This window comes from Macaca mulatta, chromosome 6 (assembly GCF_049350105.2).
Source record: "Macaca mulatta isolate MMU2019108-1 chromosome 6, T2T-MMU8v2.0, whole genome shotgun sequence".
In the NCBI taxonomy this organism is placed as follows: Eukaryota; Metazoa; Chordata; class Mammalia; order Primates; family Cercopithecidae; genus Macaca; species Macaca mulatta.
The window spans coordinates 79050078-79077706 of NC_133411.1; the positions used below are offsets into that span (position 1 = coordinate 79050078).

General features: G+C 39.0%; 1 long non-coding RNA gene across 1 annotated transcript in view; it reads right to left on the minus strand.

Annotated features, from left to right (window-relative positions):
* Window positions 1-386: 386 nt before the first annotated feature.
* The window catches only part of LOC106998804 (uncharacterized), a 123248-nt gene continuing 96005 nt past the window's right edge, over window positions 387-27629 (minus strand). Inside the window, exons 6-8 of the long non-coding RNA XR_013418377.1 lie at window positions 4101-4282; window positions 3479-3526; window positions 387-823 (exon numbers count right to left, since the gene is read on the minus strand). This is a non-coding gene — a long non-coding RNA (uncharacterized LOC106998804). The remainder of the gene's footprint in view (window positions 824-3478; window positions 3527-4100; window positions 4283-27629) is intronic.

Sequence of the window (27629 nt, forward strand, 5' to 3'; positions counted from 1 at the left end):
TCAGACCTGGGTCCAGCCTGCCTCCACTAAGTACATGACCTCGGGCAAGTCACTCCACCTCTCCTGGCTTTAGGTTCTTCATCTTCAGAACGAGGACTCTGACTGGCTGATCTCTGAGGATCCTTGTGGCTCTGACCTCAAAGGATGAGACTCTGTGTCCCATCAATAAAGGGAGCCATCATAGCTGTAAGCAACATAAAGAAGAGAACATCATCAGCTGCATACCACAGCCCTGCTCCTCTGGAAGGAAGCAGTTGTCCCCAGCCTTCCATGTAAGAGCAGAGTTTCACGGTAAACAATTCTGTCATTCCCCATGTGAGAGTGGCAGTAGTTTTCATAACCACTGGTTACAAAAATACATCATGGCAAAAAGCTATTTAGCATTGCTCTTAAATTAGTTTTTATTTTAATTAAGCCCAATAGCAACCTCATTTACTTGAAAAATCATAACACATATATGGGAGATGCTTCATTTATCTCAGCCACAGGCCACGCTTGGTGCCCTTATCTTCTTGCAGGCCCTTCACAACCACTCCAAGATGCACCATTTGAGAACCACTCAGATAGGGACAATTTGGAAACAACTAACAAAAAGGAAGTCTCCTTAAGGCCTCCCCAGGGAAGTAGGGGAGGAAGATCTTTCTTTCTTTGCCTGTCTCCAGTTTGAAACTGAGCCAAGGTGTGCAGTGTGCTTGTAGTCTCTGGGAATACTTCCGGTTACAGTGCCAAACAGGGTCTAGACACCTCTGTGGATCCTGGGTTTCCATGGGAACTGTGTGAGCTGAGCACTGTGCTGAAAGCAAAATGCACTCCCTTAGCACAGCTGGAAGCATAAGAAGGTGACAGATTGGATGGTCTCCTCTTTAGATCACCTTCATCATCCAAGAAAGATATTAGCCTTGATTCATGGAAGCACCATCCCTTGAACTGAAATCTTATTGTTCATTATGATTGCTGAATGTGCAAGATAACAAATTGCTACAGAAAACACTGGAACCCATGCTTGAAGCACATGGTTTCCAGTCACTAAATGTTTCTTAATCAAAGTTTCCTCATCTAAAAATTGAAAGTGAAAAGAATGCTAAATTCAATGTGGTGTTAATAAGACAATTAAAAGCTCCTAATAAACTACGAAACATGATGGAAAGGTTAATTATTATTACTACTAGTAGTATCATGGAATCTTTTCAAGTTAAAAAATACTTGTTTCTCTGTCTCTGTAGAAATCTGGCAACCCAGATAGAAAATCTTTTAATAGCATACAAGAATGACCAGCTTAATCCCCAGCAAAACCCGTGCATGTTCATTCATCTGTCAAAGGTACCCTCTGTGCATAAGAATGATCTATAGAAGCCCAAAGGTTGATTATAAAATCTCAAGTGTCTGCTTGCCTCGAGTCATTTTAGACGAGCTATTCAAAATGCATCCAAGTAATCAGTTTGCTGTGATAGACTGGAATAACAAGGAGGAGGGCTTGATTTCCTCTGCTGGAGAGGAAGCACATCCATTGTTGCCTCCCTGTCTGTGGGTTACATATCTAGCTCTTTGTGCTTAATAACATGATTTGAGACTTGAAATTTGTGTTCAAATGTATATGCTAGGAAAGAACATGTTACTTTATAAGAAACTGAAAAACTCACAGGCAGAAATGAAATCAAACAGCTCACTTGGTATCCAGTATTTCCTAGAATTTGAGGGCCTATTTATATTTTTTGGAAGGTATAATTCTTTTACATTGCATATGTGCCAGTAAGTTCTTAAAAGTGGGATCTTACTAAAGACATTATCGTTTTGATCTTATCTGCGCTGTCTTGCTGAGGAAATACTTTCAGTTCAAATTATTAATTAATTCCAATTAAAATCCCAACGCATCTTGTTAACTAGAGTTCAGGAGCACTGGGCATATCCTGGTGAGCAGAAGACATCAAGATGCAGAGAATTCAGACATAGACTGACAATGTGTAAGCAGTGTCTCTCCTCTTTTGTCAACGTGAGGATGTCTGTGTCACTTCTCTGATCCTCCATTTCCTTGTCTGTAAAATGAGTAAAAAATGCTTCCTAACATAATAAAATGAGAAAATTGGGATAAAGTTGTAAGTGTTAAATAAATGTTAATGATTGTTGCCACTATTATTGGAAAGCTATTAGAGTAAGAACTGTTTGCCCAATTATTCTCAGTGGCCCAAATGCAATGATTGATAACTGTCATTGTTACTTCCCTTACCACCTCAGTACAGTATGAATCCCCCCAGGAAAAATATGTGTATGTGCTGAAATATTTACAGATAAAATGATATGATGCCTGGGATTTGTTTCACAAATAAAAAAGCAAGTTGTAAAATAGTACAAGCCATATGCTTCCTTGGAGATAGATATAGATATGGAAATGAAAATGGAAACAGATGCAGATATAGACACAGGCTTAGCAGCAGAGACATAGATGCAGAGATGGATGTAGATATAATGCCTAATACTGCTAAAGTGATTATATCTGAGAGTAATAAAAAGAGAGCTTTCTTTCCCCTCGTTGGTGGCATGTCTGTATTTTTCAGCTTTTTAAAATAATGAACATCTATTTCTTCAATTTTTAAGTATAGTTTGCCTTTCATTTTTGTTTTGTTTTTCAAAAAGATACTAGAGAAAAGTTTAAGTTGCAATAGTCATAGTAAGAACATGAAGCATTAACTCTATAGTGTCTTAAAATTAACAAGATCTCTTGGCAATTTTACCATTGCCTAGTCCCTCCACTTAGCTCATTCTCTCCACCCCACCACCATCTCTTCTAATGGCTAGGGTTTTCCCACCTTCAGACGATTGCCTAAATTCATGTCCTCAGAAATCTGCCAGCTAGACCACCAAGTGATGCTCATTGTGTTCCTTTATAGTGCCTAACATAATTTTATAAGCATATTTTCTTTTGTTGGCTTCCTTGTTTATTGGCTGCCTCATCCATGAGACTCTACGTGTCAGGAGGCAGAGACTACGTGTCAGGAGGCAGATGACTGTTTTGTTTATCATTGTATAGCCAGAGCCTAGCATACAGCCTGGCACATATGTGTATATTAAATGAATGAATGAACGACTGAATGAATGAACGAATGAGGATCCATGCAGGAAAGCAAACATCTTCACCCAGACAAGTGCATCAGGCTCTAAAGCTGAGGACATGGGCTGAGTCAGTAGGCATCAGAGGACTGGCATAACAATAAATATCTGCCTGCTATATTGGAAATGAAAGGTGAAGCATGATTGAATGATTTCTGCTTAAATTCAAAGAACTCCTCCAGGCAATGCTTACTTAAGAAGCCAGATCTTTAAAATGAACCCCCCTCCTGCAGATGGGGAAACTAAAACCAGAGAAATCACACAGTTGGTAGTTGGCAGAGCTGGAAGCCCAGGTGCTTGTCTGTCAGCCTAGCGCTCTCTCAACTGGCCCTCACTGACCGCACTGTGACAGCAATATATCCCAGGCACTCGCAGACTGATTGCCCCAGAGGTTCTTCCTGGCTTTTGTCGGCACTGGAGTCTGAAAGTAAATGAATAGACTTGCTTTTCCGATGGCCTTTTTATAGGTTGTTTATCACATAAAATACAGATTTATACCTAGTTTGACACCAACATTCCTTTTATTGCAGAACTATCTGAAATCCCAAACCAATATGAAACTCACTTTCTTCCTCTGACTTCTCTTCCGCAGAAACTTGCCTAGTGTCCCTCAGAGCCAAGTCTGCGGTTCATTGTCAACTTCTTTGGTGTTTAATAGTTATATTTAATTACATGTGATACATGTATTAAATGCATGTAATAGTAATTACATGTATTGAATGCTTACTGTATGCCAGGCACTATTCTACATGTGTTACACGTTGTGACCAATGTTCAAAACGACCCTATGAAAAAGTGATATTATGTCCATTTAAAACGTGTGAACTGGGACACAGTGAGGTTTCAATAAGTCACCTAATTAGCAAATGGAGGAGCTGGGATTGGACCCAAGCAATCCAGAAACCACACTGATAACTACAAGTGGTTGTGTTGTCGCTGTTGTTGTTGTTAAATATAGGTGTTTATTTCCGCGTTGTACACTAGCACAGATGCACCCGGTCCGGGGCTGTGGGGAAGATTCCACCTTCCTCCACCTGTGCCTCTTATCTCTAATCCAAGGCTGTGGCCCTGCTAATGGCCACTTCCCAGTCAATGTGAAGGTAGAAAGAGGAATACTGGGGCAAACCACTTCCCTATCTCTTCCTTCAGCCACTTTTCATCTTGAAAAATTTCAACTCTACAGAAAAAAAATGGAAAGACAAAAAAATGGAACCAAGAACTTTTCACCTAGATTAATTGTGGACATTTTGCTACATTTATATTATCTCTCCCAGCCCATTAGAAACATTATAAATGAAAATAGTTCACTTGATGAGGTAAAATATTGGGGAAAACTTTCTTTTTTATTCCCTTTATTGTCAGAATGTTTGTCCCGAAAACACACAGCAAACAAGAAAAAACCATTTAAAAAGATAAACACGTGAAAGCCACAATACAAATGTGGCCAGCCTAGTTTCTCCATACAACATAAAGAGAGTAAACAGAGAGGCAACTGGGATAGAAACAGAATGAATCTGGAGGCTGGATGCGAGCTGCAGCTCCACCACTTCCTGAGCTTTGTGATAATTGGGCAAATCACTTAGCCTTCCCGAGCTTCCATTTCCTCCTGGGTAAAATGTATAGGAATTATTAAAGATCTGTATTTCCAATGATTCTAATTTAGTAGGTCCAAGGAATCTGCTGAAAATCTGCCTTTTTAACAAGTTCGATGTAGCTGGTTCACAGAACACATTCTGAGAAACATTGAGTAGGAAGGAAGTTAGCTAAGGAATTTCTGATACGGGGGAAAGAGATCCCAAGCCCTTTACAATGTCTCTTTGGCTCTTCCTTCCACAGCTATACCCCCTTCCCCTTCCCTTATCTTCTCCCGCCCTGGAGGCGCCACAGTTTTACCTCTCTGGCTCCAGTTTGGTCTCCTCCGAGTGAAGTCCTCCTGTATCATCTTCTCTACCCTGTATCCCACCCCCAATTCATCCAACTTTTCCCACCAGTCTCTAACATAAAGCTCGTGCTTCAGACAGCCCTGTCTGCACCTACAACACCTCCCACTTGCCCTTAATCTCTGCCTTCTGTTCAGAGCCCATCTCAGCTCCTCCTCTTCCAAGAAACCCTCCCTCATTATTCCCACCACCCTGAGCTCCTTAAACAGTTTAGCATTTAACTCTACCTTGAGTTATTCTCCTGGCCCCCTTGTTTTATTCTGAGCAGCTCTAAATATGCTCTGAGCCCCTTGAGCAGCAGTGATCTCTCTTTCCTCATATTCTCTATGACACTTAGCACACTACTAGACACATAGTAGGCACCAACTCAACCCAAACTGACTGGCTGATTACTTAACTGACTTATTGAGGATGTCTCGATGAGATCACAGAAAGCAGCTTTGAAAGGGTGAGAACAAGTGTGGAGCTTATAGGTTGAGGAACCCACTTAGGGGCCCTTGAGTAGCGCTGACCAATCTTTAAGGCTGTTTTAAATAATGAGCCGTTAAGTGGCAAGATAAAAGTAGAGTTCACGATAAAATCTAAAATGAATGAAACGCAATGGGCAAACAGCTGCTGTCACATGCTCTGTTGTCTCTTTGATGAGTTTCAATTAAAAATAGCCTTAATACATAAAATTCCCTGGCGAGTTCCCTTTATTGTCCCTTTAGTGTGTTACTAAGGAGTTATTGGTATCATTTCATGGCTCCAGCACAAATGCCTCTAGGATTTATTGCTAGGTTCACATCTCTGCTCTTTTATAGATTTCTTCCAAGAGGGGCTTCAATACAGGGCTCCCATTATACGTCCCTTGTGGCAGTTTGGCTAGAGCAAGCTGCATCAGCAAATGGCAATAAAGCTCACCAAGGCAACAACAATTCCTCACCAGCAGAGTTTGATTTAGAGCAGAATGTTTCTAGAAAGATTCTGATATAACCCTTTTACTTCCATCTCCCAACAACATAGAAATGGAAAAATCAATTACAGCTCCCAGGTTTCATATGTTGCTGAGTTTTGCCATAGCAGGAGGGGGAGGATGGTAAAACACACACACACACACACACACACACACACACACACACTCACACATACTTCTCTTTAGACAAAGCCATTTTGCAAATAACTAAAAAACAATAATAGTGCTTCCAAAAAGGTGGTATGTTTAATTAAGACAAACTACAAAGAAGTACTATTAGAAAGGCCTTATTTTTATTTAAGGGCTTAAAAAAGCTTAAATCACAAACTCTTAGTTAGTTACGTCGACAGGCTGTCAATAAAAATCAGTAGGCTGGGGTCACTAGAGTCACTAGCGCATTTATCAGTCCTGGGTCTTTAACCAGCGGCCATCGTCAAATCTCATTAGCTCGCTCTGTATCCAGAGTGGAGAGACCATCTATCAGTTACTGTTACTTTGTGACAAACCATACGAAGAGAGCTTTAAATCCACCTGTGCTTTAAACCTGGGAAAGAGAGGATAAATGTCCTCGGGTATCAGCTCCAACAGATAAAGTGTCTGCAGAAGGCAACAGGATGATTGTGTGTGGGTTGGACTGTGTGGCTGTTTTGTTTTAAATTAACCAATGATTGCTGACTTCATTCTACAGACCTGACTTGCCCTTTCTGGATGCTTCCTAATCTCACTCTCCATAGAGGACCGAAAAATAAGTGTTGTAAAATTAGCACAAGTTTAGTGACATTATAATTAGATAACTTTCCCCCTTGAAAGTCCAACTCCTGAGTCACTGAACAGATGTGATGTTCTGTTCAATGTTTATCTGACTGTAAAAGCAGAGAACAGAAACAATACACTTGTAATTAAGTAATAGGGCATGACATCCTTGACACACAGCCATCAGACACTGCCCTTCTTCATTTTAATACCCTCAGGTATTACTGCCCTTTCTTCCTTTTACAAAAATCAACAGATCATTTGAGCAAACATTTTATTCCCACCTTAGGCAACTTGTACTTATCTAAATGACTGCCAGTCTAAATTGTGTAATGGACCCCCTCCACCTACCAGATGCTCGGCAAAAGTCTTAGTTCATTAGATTGTCTAATGACCAACAGCAGTGCTTCCCAACCTTTATTGCATTTTCAGATCACCCGAGGATCTGGTTAAAATGTAGCTTCTGATTCAGGAAGTCTGCCATGGAGCCTGAGATCCTCCAGCCCTAACAAACTCCCAGGTGATGCTGATGCTGCTGATCTGAGATGCACACATTGAGCACAGATAACCTTGATAATCTTCTCTAAAATTTCCAACAGAAAATAGAAACACAGTTACATAGTTGCATGTGATTTGTTTCCTGGAATATAACAATGATTATTTTTAAGGAGAAGTGGATTTTAAACATGAATTTTAAAACACAGTAGTAATCTCCCTAAATGTTGTCTCCATGGATAGATATCTTTTTAGATCTCAGAGAGGTCCTTTGAGGCCAATGAGTATTGACTTCAGGAAGTGATCCAAGACAGAACACACACAGATTCATTTAAAGCAAAGCTTAAAGCCAATAGTTATCCACAGCCGCACTATTGATGACTGCTTAGCTCTTCCTTTACAGTAAATGTCCATAAACAAATCGAAATATGCTCTCCTTATTTTTGAAAACCTCTTCCTGAGAATAGGATTCAAGTTCATATTCTCACCTATAGCATCTGCTGTGCAAAGTTTATTTAAATGTGACATACTTAAATAAGATTTCTGAAATTACTAAAATTAATTCCCTTTGAAATTTATTAGCCTAATATAGATTCAACTATGGAGATAAATGTCAAAGATTCACAATATTCTGGTTCACATTTCATGATTTTATGATCCTGTACTTAATAGCAACTTTCTTCTGAGGAGCTCATAACACCTCATATTCATTCTCTCAATAAACTTTTCTGAGTTTGCTAAGACAATGGGTCACATTATAAATCTGGATTTGCAAGGTTAATATCTAAAGGCAACATAATTTTTCTGTAATTCGGGTAAGTAGATTCTAAATAGAACATCTATGTTGGATATGATTCTCTTATTGAGTATAATTAAGCTTTCCAAAAGAGTGGTTAACACCATTATACTCATAGATACTAGCATAATTTCCTATACACACAAGGAACATTGTAATAAAAGAGCTAAATATATTCATTCCACAGATATCTAACATCTGTAATAATAATAACAACAATAATAACTATTGTTTATAATAAATCATGGACTATTCTAAACACTTTGCATCTAAGTTGTTATTCTTTAAAACAATTTTATACGATAGATGTTATTATTACCCCCATTTCACAGATGAAGTGAAATGCTGAGAGGCTAAATAATTGACCCGAAGTTATAAAACTAGTAAGTAGTAAAGCCAGAATCCAACCAAATACAGGCAGCCTAACTTTTGTGCTCAAGCTCTACCGTATGCCAGACACCATCCTAGGCAGTGATTATCAAAATTAAAGGTTCTTATGTGGATGGCAACGTGTTGTATTCATAGCATCTCCACTGAAGCCCAGCTCACTTCTTCCTATCAGTAGTCATTATGTCCTTTTCAACCGAGCTCATATTTGGCCTGAGAGCCTTTCTCAACCCAGAGTTCCAAGGCAGCCATTATCAATTAGAGATGATACATGAATCAAAATGTATTTGCCATGACTGATTGTGTGCGCAAAGCACAATCATTTCCTAATCTTCAAATACTTGTATTTCAAATGGTTATTCACAAGTTGGTACAGGTTGCACCAGGGAATTTTCACATCAAAATTCTTTACAAATGCCCTTTATAGGCTGTAATATTTCTTTAGCCTAAGAATTTGGGAAGGATGTTTACCTCCCTGAAATCATATGTTATTTTTTAAATCAACTATCTATAGGAAAAATTAAAATTAGAATCCTATATCCTAAAAATGGGAACAATAGACACTGGGGACTACTAGAGAGGAAGAGAGAGGAAGTGGGGAAAGGGCTGAAAAACTACCTGTTGGATACCGTGCTTACTACCTGGGAAATGGGTTCAATCTATCCAAACCTCAGCAGTACACAATATACCTTTGTAACAACCCCGCACATGTACTCTGCTCTAAAATAGAAGTTGAAAAAGAAAAAAAAATTGAATCCTGTGTCCTACAATATAAATACATAGATTTTTAAATTTTTGTTTAAAAAAATACTGGAAAAAATATGAGATTACATTTTTACAATCTTGAGGGGAACAAACCTTTCTCAAGCATGACAAAAATCCATAAACAACATAAAAAGACAGATTTAACTACTCAAAATTGCAAAACTTCTTTACAACCAGGATACTCTAAGCAAAGTTAAAAAACAAATGACATCACTTCTGGATAGCTGAGATAATGGTGGCTATCTAAATCTGAATCTCTCCACACATCCTCCAAAAAACCACATAGGTCAAAAAGAAGAAAAAAGATACATACACAAATTCCACACCTTCATCAAAACCAGTAACACGACAAACTTTAAATTATCTGTAATTAACAAAAAATATATATATACAGACACACTATACTAGATCTTCCACTACAAGCCTTAGCAGAGATTGAGTAGGGGAAAGAGGATCTCCAGAAAATCTGGGAGGAAGAGAGAAGAGGGGATCAAGCTAAAATAGCTCCCAGAGAGAGAAAGCCCATCTTCAATGTTAAAATACTGAAAGATAGTTTTTGTGGATAAGAATACAGACAACAAGGAAGAAACTGAAAAGTGACATGAGATTCAGGGAGGCAGTTCTGGAAAGGCTGGGGAAGAAAAAGACAAAGGAAAAGTATGGGTAATCTTTGGAGACTGCATAAAGAATGCAAAAAGAAGCACGAGGGAAAGATTTAGGAACCTGCAAGACAAAAGAATACAAAAGTAATCAAAGGACACACAAAATTATTAGGGCTAAATAATTCTTTATTGTTGGGAGGTGTCTATCTTGTGCATTTGTAGGATATTCAGCAATATCCCTGGCCTCTACCTACTAGATGTCATTAGCACCCCACCCCTAGTTATGACGACCAAAAATGTCTCCAAACATTGTCAAATTCCCCTGAGGGGCATAGTCACATCCCATTGAGAACCACTGACCTAGAGCAATGATTTGTGAATTTCTGATTGGTTTGTTTGTTGCTTGAAGTCTCTTCTCTAGATGTTTTGCATTTTTGTAGTAAACTTTTAAGGGAAAAAAATAATGAAAATTAAGGAAGGAAAAGATATTTCACTCCTTCATTCGTTTATTTCACATTCAATAAGAATTTGTTGAATGTATTGAAAGGTAACAGACATTGTGTAAAAGATGAATAGTAAGGCAATCACAACCCAAATTTTTATACTTTTCATATTACTTAATTTAATATTATCGTGGATGTATTAATGTCTATATTTCTAAGAATTGCTACCACAGTTATTTTTAATCTAGGATCTTAACACACAAGCAAAACACTATATATGTCATTTTGCTACAAATGTTTAGAAAACTCACTGTGGATAACTATTTTTGGTGCTATCATTGAAATTCTCTTTGTACAATACTTTGTTAGACATTGCTGTGATAACGTTGTGTAACAAATAGCCATAAAATCTCAGTGGCATACCACAATAGGCATTTATTTAACTTGCACATCGCTGTGTGGGCCAGGCCCCAGCTGACCTCGCCTGGGCTCAGTTTGAGTGGCTCTGTTCCTTGTGTCCCTCACCCTCTTCCTCCTATGGGCAGTTGAGAGGAGGCATGTTCTTTCATGGCAATGGCAGAGGCACAAGAGAAACAGAATCACAAGAGAATTAGACTCAGAACTGTTACGCTGTTGCTTCTGTTCTATTCTCCTCAGCTAGCACACTATCACAGGACAGAGAAAATAACCTCCACCCACCGGAGTGAAGGGAACTGTAAATTCACATAGCAAGGGACAGAGACACAGCAAGGGTTGAAGGATTAGGGCCAATGCTGCCATTTACCACAGCAAGAAAAAAAACTTAATTTTGTTTTACTATTTCAAGTTAAGATTTCTAGGCTGGGTGCAGTGGCTCACTCCTGTAATCCCAGCACTCTGGAAGGCCAAGGCAGTCAGATTGCTTGAGCCCAGGAGTTCGAGACCAGCCTGAGCAACATGGTGAAACCCCATCTCTACAAAAATACAAAAATTAGCCAGGTGTAGTGGTGCATGCCTGTAGTCCCAGTTACTTGGGAAACTGAGGCAGGAGGATTGCTTGAGCCCAGGAGGTTGAGACTGCAGTAAGCCTTGAGTATGCCACTGCATTCCAGCCTGGGTGACAGAGCACAAATCTGTCTCAAAAAAAGAAAAAAAAAAAAAAGATTTCTGAACACAGACTCTTAATTAATCCAATAGCAAAGTAAGAGTTTTCAACAATGAAAAAAATGATTGAGTCATCAACCTCAGAGGGATTATGATTTCAGTATGCTTTTATTAGAACAGCAGCAATACCAAATTTATTTTTTACAGCAATTCATTTCTAAAGACCAACATTTCAATGGTAAATGCCAGTAAGTGACTTTTACTATCATATATACTACAGCTTTTATAGAAATTTTAAGCAAGAAACTTTTTAGATGTCATTATTTATATTCTTTATTTGTTCTTAAAAAGAATTTTTCTGAAACATAACACTTCTTAAAATCAAATATGAATCCCTCAGATTTAGATTTCTACATTCTGTATACTCCAGGGGAAAAAAATAATTGGATTGTGCTTTCTCATTCATGACCATTTAAATATTCAGTTTCTTAGGTTACATTTTAGTGTGTTTTTATGTTTTATTCAGGACACAATGTTCCAGCAAATATCACAAACCCAAATCAATGGCTTATACCGACATTAAATATGCCATTAACATGCTTGTTCCCAGGAAAGTTCAATGAGAAGGCGTCAACAAACCTGCAGAGAAAGGCTTGCTGCATTCAAAATAAATGATAGAAGAGGCACCAGAAATAACTTAAAACATTAGGATGATCAAGAGGAGAAAAAGAAATGTGAAAATATCTAGCTCTCTACTTGGCAGACAAAAATTATCCCGATTTCCATATACACAGACCTAGCAACAAAACAAAGTTTATGCCATTTTCCACAGCAATCATGCTGTTCCTTTCATCTCTGGGACTTAGATGTTCACAATGTAATGTGACTAACACCTTAGATCCCAGGTCTCTAATGTCCGCATCACCACGAGCCACAGCAGGATACCACAGAGCAGCATTTCCAGAAAACAGCACTGAAAGACAAGCAACTCAGATAGAGGGACCAAAAAGAAGATAGCATATGTCAGGTTATAGCATTTTTTTCATCTCTTTTTCATTCGTTCACTTACTGAACAGAGAACATTTACTAGCCATGCCTTTGAAAGGCAACACATGTCCCACTGTCTGGGATTGATCTTGAAAATGAAGAGAGAGAGAAGGCTGGGGCTAGCCCAATGATATTGAGCAAGTGACAACTTCTTAGTATTCAGAAATAAGGGGTGAGGGCATCTGCTGAGGTGGCCTGTGAGCTTTAGTCTGTAGAAAGGTTAGGCAATACACTTTTGGCCTATGATGCTTGAAAGAAAGTTTCAGATTAGAAGAGGATGTGCTGGTGGCAGGAGGTCATGAACACTGACAGCAGAGAGAGGGGCCTGAAGAACTTGAAGAGCAGACCAAAATCCCAGGTATAAACTCAATCACTTATACTCAACTGAGTTCATTTTTAAGGCTGTCTCATAATACTTCATATTCACAATGATGACCCAGAGTCACTCAGAAGGTATTGACTTGTGTTCAATTCACTCTTTTTAAAAACGCAAAACAAATGAAATTCTCTTTAAAAAGAGTTTAATGAAAAATTGTTACATATTTTTAAGAGCTGTATTGAGGCATAATTAATGAACAATGTAATCCACATACATAAAGTGTACATTATTGGAGATTTTGATATATGTATACACCTGTAAAACCATTCCAAAAATTATGAAAATGAGCATTCTCATTACCTCCAAAAGATTATTCACACCCCTTTGTAATACCTTTCTCCTGCATATCTCTGCCCTAGGAACAATCTCTGGGCAACTACTGATCTGCTGTTACTGTAGATTAGTTTTCATTTTCTATAATTTTGCATAAATGGAATCATACACTATCTACTCTTATTGTTTGGCTTCTTTCAGTCAATATGATTGTTTTGAAATCCATCCATATTGCTGTGTATATCAATAGTTCATTCTTTTCAAATTGCTGAATAGAATTCCATTATGTGAACATACTATAATTAGTTTACCCTTTTACCTGTTGATGGATATATTATAATTGTTTCCAACTTGGGGCTATTAAAAATAAAGTTCTTGAAAACATTTATGTATAACTCTTGGTATGGAGATATGCTCTCCTTTCTCTTGGATTAATACCTTAGAGAGGACTGACTGGATCAGACAGTAGGTATATGTTTAACATTTTCAGAAATTACTTTTAGAAATTGTTTTCCAAAGTGATTGTACCATTTTCCATTTCTTCCAGCAGTATATGAGAGTTCCAGTTCCTCCACATCTATACCAACACATGGTGGAGAGTCAGTCATTTTCATTTTCGATTCTGTAGTGGTATCTCAGTGTAGTTTTAATTTGTATTTTCCTAATAACGAATGAGGTTCAGCATATTTTCATGTGTTTATTTCCCATACATATATCTTTTTTGGTAATACAACTATCCAAATATGTTGCCCAATTTTTAATTGAGTTGTCTGTTTTCTTATTATTAGTCTTTGAAAATTCTTTATATATTATTGGTACATGTCCTTTATCAGATATATGATCTGCAAATATTTCCTCCCCATCTGTACTTGTCTTTTTATTATCTTTAAAGGATCTTTTGAAGAGGAGAAGTTCTTAGTTTTAGTGAAGTTCAGTTTAATTTGTTCCTTTATAAATCATGTCTTCGGTGTTTCATGAAGAAATATTTGCCTAATGTTGCCGAGTGCAGAGGCTCACACCTGTAATCCCAGCACTTTGGGAGGCCAAGGCAGGTGGATTGCTTGAGCTCAGGAGTTCAAGACCAACCTGGGCAACATGACAAAACTCTGTCTCTACTAAAAATACAAAAATTAGCTGGACTTGATGGTGTGCTCCTGTAATCCCAGCTACTTGGGAGGCTGAGGCAGAAGAATCTCTTGAACATGGGAGACGGAGGTTGCAGTGAGCCAAGATCACACCACTGCACTCTAGCCTGGGTGACAGAGTGAGACTTGTCTCAAAAAAGAAAGAAGGAAAGGAAGGAAGGAAGGAAAAGAAAGAAAGAAAGAAAGAAAGAAAGAAAGAAAGAAAGAAAGAAAGAAAGAAAGAAAGAAAGAAAGAAAGAAAGAAAGAGAAAGAAAGAAAGAAAGAAAGAAAGAAAGAAAGAAAGAAGGAAAGAAAGAAAGAAAGAAAGAAAGAAAAAGAAAGAAAGAAAGAAAGAAAGAGAAGAAAGAGAAGGAAGGAAGGAAGGAAGGAAGGAAGGAAGGAAGGAAGGAAGGAAGGAAGGAAGGAAGGAAGGAAGGAAGGAAGGAAGGGATTTGCCTAATTTAAGGCCAGAAAGTCTTCTACCCATGTTTTCTTCTAGTATAATCACCAAATCAATCTGGTTCAACTTTTATGTAACAAAGCTGAGTTGTTTTTCAGTTGCCATGGACACCCCCAGGCAGATGAACCAAGCATGCAGCGATGAGCAGAACATAAGTGCTTGGACCAAGAAACGAGGACCAAATTAAGATGCAGAAGGCACATGGCAGGATCCAGGATTCAATCGGATCAAGCCCTGGTGCCACTGCATTGTAGAAGCCAGTCAGATTAGGCCTCCCAGCATCACCTCATTGCAAGATCCAATCACATCATGCCTCATTATCCTCTCACTATAAAATCTGCCCTAAACCCCAACTCCAAATTTGAGCCAGGCACTGGTCTCTTTGCTCAGCAGCCTTGCCACAAACTTTTCTCTGTACAAAAACCTAGTGCTTCTGTGTTTGGCTTTCCATTGTGTACTGGCAAGTGAACCCAGTTCTGTTCAATGACAGTAAGAGTTTTTAGTTTCAGGTTTTACGTTTAGGTCCATGATCCCTTTTGAGTTAATTTTTGTGTATAATGTCAGGGGTTCTTTCATATCCCATTGTACAACACCATTTTTTGAAATGAGTATCTTTCCTCCTTGAATTACCTTTGCTATTTAGTCAAAATCAGGTTGACCCAATATATGTAGGTCTATTTCTGGACTCTATTCTGTTCTGCTGATCTATTTGTTTATTTTTATGCCAGTACCACACTGACCTTGATTACTATAAGACTTAAAAATCTTATAAGGTAATGTTAGCCTTCTACTTTCTCCTTTCTAAAGTTGTTTGACTGTTTGCATTTTCATATAACTTTTAGAATCAGCTTGTCAACTTCTATATAAAACTTTCTGGAATTTAGATTGATAGATTGCATTGAATCTAGCAATCAATTTGGGGACAATTGAAATTTCTAAAATACTGAGTCTCTGATCCATGAAGACATGATCTCTTTCTGTTTGTTTAGGTCTTCTTTTATCCCTCTCACCAATATTTTATAGTTTTCAGTGCACAGGTCTTGCACATCTTTTGTCAGATTTATCCCTAAATATTTCATGATTTTCATTATTTTAATTCTATTATAAATAGTATTCTTTTAAAATTTTAATTCCACATTATTTGTTGCTAGCAAATAGAAATGCAATTTTAATTGTATATTAATCTTGTATCCTGCAAACTTGCTTACTTTTTCATTCTAGTGACTTTTTTGTAGAGTCCATAAAATTGTCCACATAGATGATCTATGAATAAAAACCACTTACTACTTCTTTTCTAATCTAGATGCTTTTTATTTTTTTCTTGCTTTATTGCATGGACCACAACCTCCAGTTCAATAGAAGTATGGTAACAAATAACCTTGTTTTGTTTCTATCTCAGGAAGAAAGCACTTTGTCTTTAAGTATGATGTTAGTTGTGTTTTTCATAAGTGTCCTTAATCAAAATGAAGATGCTAAGTATGATAACAAATAACTTTGTTTTGTTTCTATCTCAGGAAGAAAGCATTTTGTCTTTAAATATGATGTTAGTTGTGTTTTTCATAAATGTCCTTTATCAAAATGAGGATGTGTCTCTTCTATTCCTAGTTTGCTAAAATTATTTTTTAATCAAGAATGGGTATTAGATTTTGTCAAATGCTCTTTCTGCATCTTTTGAGATGATCATATGATTATTACTTTTTAATTTGTTTTAATATGGTGAAATATATTCATTAATTTTCAAATGTTAAACCAATCTTGCATTCCTGGGATAACCCTCTCTTGGTAATGATATCTATTCTTCTTATATATTGTAGGGTTTGATTTTCTATATTTCATGAAGAATATTGGTTTTGTCAAGAGTTGAACTGAGTTGGAGAGAGCTTAGCTTCTAGATGTCAGAGTAGCCATTAAGACAAACCAAAATGAAAGTAACAATTGAAGCCTTGAATCCAAGCTTGCCCAGTCCATGGCCCATAGGCTGCATGTGGCCCAGGATGGCTTTGAATGTGGCCCAACAAAATTTGTAAACTTTCTCAAAACATTATGACATTTTTTGCCTTTTTATTTTATTTTATTTTTTAGCTCATCAGCTATCTTTAGTGTCAGTGTATTTTATGTGTGACCCAAGATAATTCTTCTTCTTCCAATGTGGCCCAGGGAAGCCAAAAGATTAGACACCCCTAACTGAATCACTTATTGCAATTGTATAAGCAAGAGGCCAAACAGGAGAAAGTGCTGGTTCCCTCAATATCCCCTTTTTGCCCTAGAGAATGACATCCAGTGAGGGTCAGATGTCTCAGCATGGACTGAAGGACGTTGTCTCACTGTCAAGGGATCACCATATTAAAGGGTCCTGCCATTCTGTGGGACCTAGAGCGTTGAGGGAGAGGGCAAAGGGGAAGTACCAGAGTAGAAAAGTACCGAGTACTGAATCAGAGTGGGGAAGAGTGTCTTTAAATCCTCTCCAACTCCACTTTCCAATAAGGAGGGAGGTCTTAGCAGAGATGTCCCAACCAAAGGCCTCTCCAAATGGCTAGCCAGGGGACCTGAGTCCTGGACTGCTACTCCCTTCAGAAACTTCAGTACAAGGCTGGTGTTGGGAGGGCAGCTTTCCCCATGAGACCTGCTAGATAAAACCTTTGTAATTACCTTGGTCAGGCCTAAAAGATCACACATAGAATTTTGGCCAGAGCCAGGCTCCAGATTTGTGATTATTATTTTTTTTTCCTTGTAATGTTTTTGTCAGGTTTTGGTATCAGTGTAATTCTAGTTTCATGAAATGAGTTGGAAAGTACTTTCTCCCTTCCAGTTTTCTGGAAGAGATTGTGTAAAATTTGTATTGTTTCTTTCTTAAATGTTTGGTCAGATTTACCATTGAAGTTATCCGGTACTGAATTTTTCTTTGTGGGATGTTTTTCACTACAAACTCAAACTTTGTAGGTATAGGGATATTTAGGTTATCTATTTCTTCTTGAATGAGCTTTAGTAATTTGTATCTTTCAAGGAATTTCTCCATTTCATCTATATTGTTGAATTTATTGGCAAGAAGTTGTTCATGGTATTCCCTTATTATCCTTTTAATGTCCCTATAATCTGTAGTGATGCCATCTCTCAATCCTAATCAGCCTGGCTAGAGGTTTATCCATTGTATTGACCTTCTCAATAAGCTTTTGGTTTTATTAACTTTTCTCTATTATTTTTGTTTTATGTGTCATTCAATGGTGCTCTGATAATTATTGTTTCCTTATTCTGACTATCTGTATTTTATTTGCTCTTCTTTTACAAGTTTCTTAAGGTAAGACCTAAGGTCATTGGTTTGATAACTTTTTTCTGTTCTAACATAGTTATATAGTGCTGTATTTTTTTCCTCTAAGTCCTGCTTAAGCTGTATGCCCCAAATTTTGATATGTTGTATTTTCATTTTCTTCAGTTCAAAATACTTTCTAATATCTCTTTTAATTTCTTCTTGAACCCATAGGGTATTTAGAAACGTTTCTTTATCTTCTGAATGTTTGGGGATTTTACAGATATCTTTCAGTTGCTTTCTAATTTCAGTCTCTTGTGGTCAGAGAGCATATGTGTGACTTGAATTATTTTAAATGTATTGAGATTTGTTATGTGGTCTAAAATAAGGCCTGTGTTGGTAAACGTTCTGTGCACACTTGAAAAGAATGTGTATTTTGCTGTTATGAAGTGGAATGTTCTAGAAATATCAAAAAGGTCAAGTTGCTTGATAGTGCTAGTTAAGTCTTCTATATTCTTACTGAATTTTAGTCTACTTATTCTAGCAATTTTTGAGATATGACTGTTGAACCTATCAATTATACTTTCTGCTGATATGCCTTCAAGTTTCCTAGTCTTTTCTTCTGTATGTCTAATCTGCCACTAACACAATTTAGTATGCTTTTGGTGTTATTGTTGCTTTAATCTCTAGAAGTTCAATTTGGGTCTTTTAAAAATATCCTTCATATCTCTACTTAACATGTTCAACCTTTCCTTTAGCTTCTTGAACAGATAATAAATATAGTTATTGCTGTTTTAATGTCTTTGTCTAGTAATTCTAATATTTGTGTCATTTTGGGGTCAGTTTCTACTGACAGATTTTTTTTTTTTCTTTTTACCTAATTGCAGGGTGTATTTCATATTTATCACAATCTGGGACATGGTTAAGTTACTTGGAAACTTCGAATCTTGCTTTCAGACTTTGTCAGGACCAGAGCAGCGTTTAGGATACAACTAATTTTGCTGTGCTACTGAGAGAAAATACTTCTAATACTTCAGCGGATACCCTGTGAATTACATTTCCCACCACTGCTGGTGGGAGCAGGCACTATTCCCTGTGCCATGTGAGCCCGAGAGGTTGCTCCCTCTAATCATTCTGAGTGGTTCTTCCCAGGGCCCAGTTGGGTTTTACATATGCATGAGCTGATCAGTACTCAGCTGAATGCTTGAGGGGACCCTGTGCATGTCTCTGAGTTCTCTGTGCATCTCTCTTTCTCTGGCAGTCCATCCTTGAACTCTAACCTCTTGGTCTACCTTACCTGGACTTCCAGCTCCAACTCCTAGACTCAGGGAAGCTGCCAAGCTCTGTTATAGATTCTTCTCCCTGTCCCACAGCCTAGACACTTTCTCAAGACAATAAGCTGGGACAACTGTAGGGTTCGCCTTGCTTGTTTACCATCTCTCAAAGGTCACTGTTGTGCCCGATCTTATGTCCAATATCCTGAGAACCGTTGTTTCATACACTTTGTCCTATTTTTTACTTATTTCAGGCAAGAGAGTAAATCTAATCATTATTACTCCATCATGACCAGAAACAAAGGTCCAAAATTTGTCAAATATTTTAATGTCAGCAAAATAGTTTGTTTTTTTAGTATAAATGTATTTTTAAAATCTACACTGCACTAAAGTCTACTTATTTTTCAATTTTGGCAGATAAAACCAGGTTTTCATACAAGCTGTTGTTCATCATGAGACTGCCCAGCTGTAAAAACTAGGAAATAATGGACTCTCAACTAAAGAGTTTTATAGGTCTAGATACACATTTTCAAGGAGCAACAACAAGAGATCAATAAACAATTAACTTTTTTGAGGAGTTGACATTTTAGATATTACCAAACTGTTGAACTTTGAATGTCTTCACTAGAGTGGCATCTAACAAAAACTAAGGAAACCTCTGCATGTGGGCACACACCCCTTTAGGGAGCCTTTCTTGGCTTAATTCTTTGACTCAGTACATATTTATTGAGCTCCTATTGTCACAGGGTCCTTAGGGTGTTGCCTCACCAACTGGAAAGCTCTGTGGCCAGCAGTACCTCTGCTTGGGTTTTGCTTGTGCCTGCTGGCTCATTCTGCCCACTCGGTCCAGTAGCTGCACTCAGCTTGCACTACTGGTCCAGATCCCATACCCACCAAAGGTGAGCAGTGGGAGGTGTGTGAGTGAGTGAGTACAGGGTCTGGCCACTGTGTACAGCCAGGTGCACCAGCTAGAGCAGGGCAGGCAGCTCCAGCTGCCAGCACAGGTGCTGGCTCCATGTAAGGCTACAGCTGGACCAGAAATACTACAAGCAGCTTCCACTGTGGGCACCAGCACCTGGACAAGGAGAACACAATGGTGCCAGAAAGCTCAGGGACACCAGGAACTGCAGAGCCCCAAAGAGGGTGTTACAGCATGTCACGACCCTGGCTTGGGGAGCTCCAAGGTCTAGGCTTCCAGAAAGGTGGCAGCTCTTCTCTCCTCATCACCTGCAAGGTGGTGAATAGGGAGGACGTTTCAGCCCTGTTTGTGTTACAGCTCTTTCAATCTCACCATTCAGTGGGTCCCAAGTTCTTGTTCTTCATCCAAGAAGAATGAGGTATACAGATAACTGGAGGGTGAGCAAGGCAGAGAGAACTTTACTGAGTAACAGAAGTGCTTGCGGGAGACCTGAAGTGAGTGGTTTCTTTCCACAGACAGGTTGTTCAGCTCTCAACAGAGAGGAGACCCGCAGTGGGTAGCTCCTTTCTGCAGGCAGGTAATCCCAATGAGTGTGCGAGTCTGACTGAGTCTGGGATTTTCATGGGCTCAGAATCGAGGAAGTGCGTATTGATTTGTCCATGGGTGGCCATGGGCAGGCCTGGAAAATGCACCATAAGTTCTTGCCCTGGGTCACGGACCCCACCTGGAACTGGCAGCCTGGCCCCAAGGCTGCAGGTCGTCCCTGGCTTGAAGGTGGAGCTTCACCAGGGACCCACCCCTTCCCTCCTAGAAATCTGTCTGCCTCCTGCCACTATCAACATGCTCTCCATGGTGCCCAGACTGCTTGCACCAAGGGCACCTACAGACCTGCACCAAACTGCCCTCAGCAGCCCCCAGCCTCCCTCTCTGAGCTCACTGGTGTCCAAAGTTTCAGAGGGGGCCGAGGCAGTGTGAGGGATGGTTGCAACAATGCCTGGGCTTGGCTTCAACTTTGCTCTGAAATTGGAGCAGGCACCAGGAGCAGGGAGAGGCCAGGGAGCAGGAGTGGGCACTTCTGAGCCTGTGGAGAAGGAGGGCTTCCTGGGCTCCCTAGTGCACTGGGAGGCCTGGATCTGGAGCCATGGCTGGGCAGCTGCAGCCCTGCCCAGGACCAGAGGGCTCCCATCCCACCAACTCAGTAGGGGGCAGGGTTTCTGCCTGTTCCCAGGCCCTGCTAGCTCCATGGAGTGTGCAGCCCCAACCATACCTCCCCTGCTGCAGTTGGCATTCCCACAGCAGCTGCTCCAGATGGGCCACTACCACCATCACTACTTACCTGTCAGTGACTATTCAAGGCCCTAGAGATACAGCAGGAAATAAGACAAGGATCTCAATCTTCATGGAACTTCATTTTACCCACAGTAAGAAAACATTCAGTAGCTCTCTTAAGAAAAAATAGATCAGAGTAAAGGAGTAAAGAACTTCTGTAGATAATATTTTAAATGGCGCTATCATGGACAGCCTCTATAAGAAGGTTACATTGGATTTAAGAGAAATAAGAAAGGAAGCCATGCAAAATTCAGAGAAGAGTATTCGGTGAAAGGAAATAGAAAGTACAAATACCCTGTGGCAGAAATGAGTTGGGTTTATTTTAACATTCTTTTTTAATAAAAATATAAATTCTTTCCAATGAGTATAAGCCAAGGTTTAATTTAATGTTCTGATAGAAATATAATCTAAAATCAACAGTAACTACACTACTGAATGTTGTTTACCTACGTGCATTCATTCATATTTTCATTCATATCATAAACTACATATCAAGCACCCTGCTGTGTATGGAAATGCAAAGATGTGTTGCCTCAAAATAAACCTCACATTCGGTTGCAGTGAGCTGAGATTGCACCTTTGCACTGCAGCCTGGGCAACAAGTGAGAAACTCCATCTCAAAAAAAAAAAAAAAAATTACCCTCACATCCACAACTTAGTAGGAGAAGTTCTAAGGCATGTATGATAAGCAATGAACGGTGGGGATAATGGGTCTTCCCGTTTAACAGCCCAAAGGAAATATTAATTCTGAGAGGTCAGACTCTCTTGCTCACGTCTGAATGGCCCCCTGGGCCCTAAGTAGGTGAAAGGTAAGAAAGTGTGCTTAGGCATGAAAAGTTGAGAAGTAGCCGTTGAAAGAGAAGAGCAATTTTTCACAGATCAAAGAGCATGCCCTTCTGCCCTGCCCCTCTGGGTTCGTGCCCATGCCCAAGTTCTTAGGAAGAAGAGATACATAAAAAGGTTAAAAGGTATTTACTGCTGACACCTCTTTAAGAAACCAGAACATCAGGCTGTGATTCTTGGAGAAGTAGTTTACACTGCTGCCACTTTAACAGGGAATAGAAATGAGGAGAGAGATGAAGCAGCTGGAGCCACCATGAACAGAGACCCAGACCCACACCCACCAAGACCAAGAGTCAGAGCAGACCCAATGTGCCACACCCGGGAGAAGAGGAAAGGCTGTTGTTGCCAGGAGGGCTGTGCTTATGAGCACACGGGATCATCCCCGGGGACTGCCTAAATGAGTCCCTGAATATGTCCTAATGCAAATACGTGACTCTGGAACTATATATCCTGAGGTTATGATCTTAGACCAGCTGCTTACTAGCTGTATTATCTCAGGAAATTATTAAACTTCTCTGAACCTTTTTTTAAGTATATTTTAAGTAGGGGTAACAATAACACTGTGAAGTGTTAGGATTTTTGTGAGGTTTAAACAGCATGTGGTAAATGCTTAAACAATAATAGCTAATTTTAAATGCAGTTGCCATTATTAATATTATTATTATGAAGGAATTTTAGGAGACCTGGAATTCCCAAAAGTTGGTGAATAGCAATAAAAGAAATACTGCTGAGACACTGTTATTAGGATCCAATTCTACCCTGAAGCTGTTAGGCGCTGGGAAGCGTGGGATAACATTAAAACTAAGTACGTGGCTTTGGACAATTTATTTAAGCTCCTTCAGCCTCAGTTTCTTCATCTGCACAACAGAGTCTTGGTGATATTTGCCCTTTTCCCTGACAGAGTTGTTACACGGTGCTCTCCAACAATGGGCATGGAAGGTGCCTTGTAAAGAGCTGTTCAATATCACCAATGCCCAGCTGTCATTACGGTCACCAGCTCTGCGTATGCTGCTCTGGGGTCTCAGAAATCTCATTTTGGGGCTATTTTTAGGTCTATAAGATGCAACTGCTCAGAGTCAATTGCTATATGACTAGAACATTCTACGAACCACCTGTTAAGGCTGCCCTATGCAGAAGCCCTGGGACTAATCATCCCCTAGTTCCTGACTTGTGCAGCTCAAGAGACCAAAGGTAAATGTCTTTCTCCCACTGTTTCACTGTATTTACTTCCTGTTGCCTGACTACCTGCCTCCAGCATCAGTAATAGCCTCTGAGCCCTTGAGTATATTTATTTTCCATCTGCTCCCTCCCTTCTTGCAATAACAGTAATACACCCCTAAAGATCCAGGTCCTGGAAATTACAGCCCAGAAAAGGATTCAAAACAGCAGAGGTATAATTTTTTCCCTTGAATTCTCACACACTGAATAATGTAGCTATAACCCTCAGAACACAGCAAAGCACAATTTAAATCGGTGGGCTCCCTTGTCTTGTACGTACCATGGTGCATACATATGAGAGGTGACCATTGTCCATGTTTCTTCTGGTCCAGAGGTAAGAAATAATCTGAGACCCCCTTAAGAAGTATGTACCTCCCAATAACTGCCCCAATGTGGTGCACCAAGTGCAGTGGGTGCCCACGTGAAAGCATTTCCACTGCCTTCTCAGCCCATCTCTACAGATCTCCATGAAGCAGACTCTTCTCATCAAGCTTTAGCCCAAAGATATCTCTAGAGAGAGAGGAATTAAAATGCCTAAATACACTCTGAGGCTTGGAATGAAAGAGGCAATACTGATTCTAAGAAGGAATTTAAGTCCAGCTAAAAGATAAAAAGATGTGGACCTTAAACAAAATTAAAATTTAGAGTTTAGAAGAGAAGAGAAGTTTGAAGAAGAATAAAACATGCAAAAAGAGAGAATGTGAAACCTTGGAAATTTGAAATATGGGAGAAGGCATGATAAGCCAAAAGACATTTATGTTTATATAGTTGAAAGGAAATACTCAAAGTAATGGTGCAATTATCTGGGGGTAGAAAAAAATACAAGAAGGAAAAAACAGGATGATAGCATTCATGGCAAGAGGTGCTAAAAAAAGTAGAATTTGGAATGGAATATAGATGGACAGGGAGGGCAGATTCATAAGAAGTTCTTTTCAATCATTCATGATATTGAAAGAAACATGAGACAGCCATTCCCCAAGAAAGGATGTGCTTAACTTTCAATAGGAGGGATTTATGATAGACATTAGAAAATAGCCTGGGTATAAGCATTGTGGGGAAAATGTGGAAACCCCATCTCTGAAGATATTAAGAAATAGGAGTAACTATCATCTTTTAGTAGTGGCTTAAGGGCAAACCTGGATACCTGGGATACCTGACCTTTCACAAATGCATCCGTCCATACGCAACTATGATTCTGCATTGAATTTTCTCCAATCCAATTCCCTCTTCACCACAGTATAATATACAGAGATTTTCTTAGAAGTCTTTGTTATTTACTGGGTTTACCAGATGCTGTCCTAAATCAGCATCTTAAATCTAGTGCATCTCCCTGATCAGTATCCCAAGATCTCCTTAAAAATGTTTTACTTAGCTTTTCAGGGGCACGATCCTGTTATTTCTCTGGTCAGCACTGTCTGGCACATAGAGAGTACTTGATAAACTGTCCCTGGACTATTTTCCATTCTGAGAAGTGAAGAAAATCGCTACAATAAAATAAAATAAGGGTCATGGAAGCCTCAGCAATGTCAAAGAAAAACAGATTGTTTTCTATCTCTTCCACAGAAAGCTGGTTGATAAGAGTCCTTGAGTTTCACCCATGTGATGGTTTTTATGTGTCAGTTTGACTGACTAAGGGATGCCCAGATGACTGGTGAGACATTAGTTCCGGGTGTGTCTGTGAGGGTGTTTCCAAAAGAAATGAATGTTTGAATCCATGGGCTGAATAAAGAAGATCCACCCTTACCAATGCAGGTAGGCACCACCGAATTGTTGAGGGTCCAAACTGAACAAAAAGGAGGAGGAAGAGTCAATTCACTCCCTCTGTTTGAGCTGAACATCCATCTTCTCCTGCCCTTGGACATCAAAGCTCCTGGTTCTAGGGCCTTCAGACCCCAGGACTTACACTAGCAGCTCCCTCCCCACCCACATCCCCCTCTTCATCCTCTGCCCCCAGTTCTCAGACCCTTGGACTTCCACTGGGAGTTATACCATCTGCTCCCCTAGTTCTCAGGCCTTTGGATCTGTACTAAGTTACAACACCAGCTCTTCTGGTTCTCCAGCTTGTGGACACCAGCTCACAGAACTTCCCAGCCTCCAAAATGGCATGAGCCAATTCCTATAATAAATCTCTCTTTTTCTTCCCCCCATCTCTCTATAGATAGTTATATATAAATTTATAAAATAAATTTGTTCTCTGCCAATATTTAGAAGGGAGAACTGACATATTAGGTTATTGATTGTCTGACTCAGATTCAACTTTATTCCACTCTTAAACACTCCAATCTGGAGTGCCTAGAGTCACCTCAGAGAAGATTCTTTGGATCCTAGAAGGTGACTGAGTGCTACTCAATAAAGATTGACACAGAGCTCCAGACCTTAGGTCAGGCAGCACCCTGGTTTTCCAAATGCCAGTCGATTACATGTCATCTCCAAGATTTTGTCATATCTGCATATCATCCATTCATATCACCATTAATTACTTAATATTTGCCTTTACATTGTCTGTAAGTAAATCATTCTGGGTTTTTGTTTATACTTGTCCTAAGTCATAACATGTGAGAAATTATAACTTGAGGATGTGCTGTTCATTTATACCTTAAATTAAACATACAACTTTACAAATAAAAATATGTATGAATGAGCCACCTATTATTTCCCCAGTGATAGGATATTCTGCCCAGGGTTACATTTCAAGTTACAGTCCAGCCATTCTCAATCTTTTTTCCTTTCTGCCAAGATACACACAGATGGCATTCCCATCACCAGCACAATCCCATGTGAGTGTCTGAACTTCTGGGCAACTTCCTATGGAGACCTGGAGCCCTACCCTATTTTTTTCTTATTCGAGGAAGTATATCAGAATACAAGTGAGTGAACATAATTATAGGGATAACCATGAAACCACTAATTTGAGGAAAATAATATCTTTCTCACATTGCTGCTGAGACGCCAAAAATGAATCAATGAAGCATTTAACAGGGAGCTTAGCACACAGTAGGCACTCAATAATTTGTTCCTCTTCGTTTACATGAATTACTCAACAACTTCAGTGATTTTTGCTCAGTTGAAAAAAGTTGACATGATCTCATCACCAAAAGTTACTGTGTCTGAGGACTGTGGCCATCACTTACACCAGCAGGAGCTGCTCCAAGAAGGCGGCAGTCATCTCCCCTAAAGAACACTTTCTCCTCGTCTCCAGGAAATTATTTTTCTATTAATTCAGGGCATCATGAGTCCATATTTATTTTTTATTTACATCATAGCTAAGAAAATTGAGATCCACATAATATCTTTTCCTTCCAGAACCTTATCTTATTACTCTAAGTAGAAGAATTACCTTGGTTCTAACAGGCTAGTGGATTCTATAGAAATTAACTATTTAAGAAAAATATGAGTTTATGTTGGCTACTTAGGAAAGATAAAAGAGTTATCCCATTTTCCATAAGAAATAAGAAACAGAAATAAAAGAAATAGGAATGTAAGAAATAGAAAAAGATACATATAATTATAGAGATAACCATGAAACCACTAATTTAAGGGAAAAAATACCTTCCTCACATTGCTGATGAGGGACAAAATGAAACAACGAAGCATTTAGCAAGGTGTAATATAAGAAATAGGAAAATAAGTAGGAAAAATACATGTTTATTGAAAAAATATTCTTTAAAATGCGCTGTGATAAGAGCAGTGGGGGAATACAAAAAATTCTTTTTTATCAAGTCTTAGAGTCTAGTAGAGAAGATAAAACATGTATAATATGAAGCAAAATTAGATAAATGCCTTAACATTTAGCTTCTAACATTTTGTCATGAAAATACCTCCAGAGCTTTAAGTTGCTCATTCCTGTTCCTGGGTTTCTGCACCCATTTGGAATCTTTATTGACTACTCTAAAGTATGCATGGTTAAGTAATATTGAACCAGTTAAATTTTATCATGGTAAAGACATCTTCAGACATAAAGCCAACACATCTCACATCTCATTGCTTCCTGTGGCAGATCTAACACCTGAGGATGTCTGAGGGTCTGGATGCACAGCGGACCCAGCTTAGCCATGGAGTCACTTCACCATGGAGGGGACTAACAATTACAAAAGGTGGAGGATGCTTGCATGCTAGAGAATCAGTAATAACCTCAACTCTTGATTAACTATTTTAAAAACTTCTATAGTAAGAGCTATTCCACAAAAATACTTT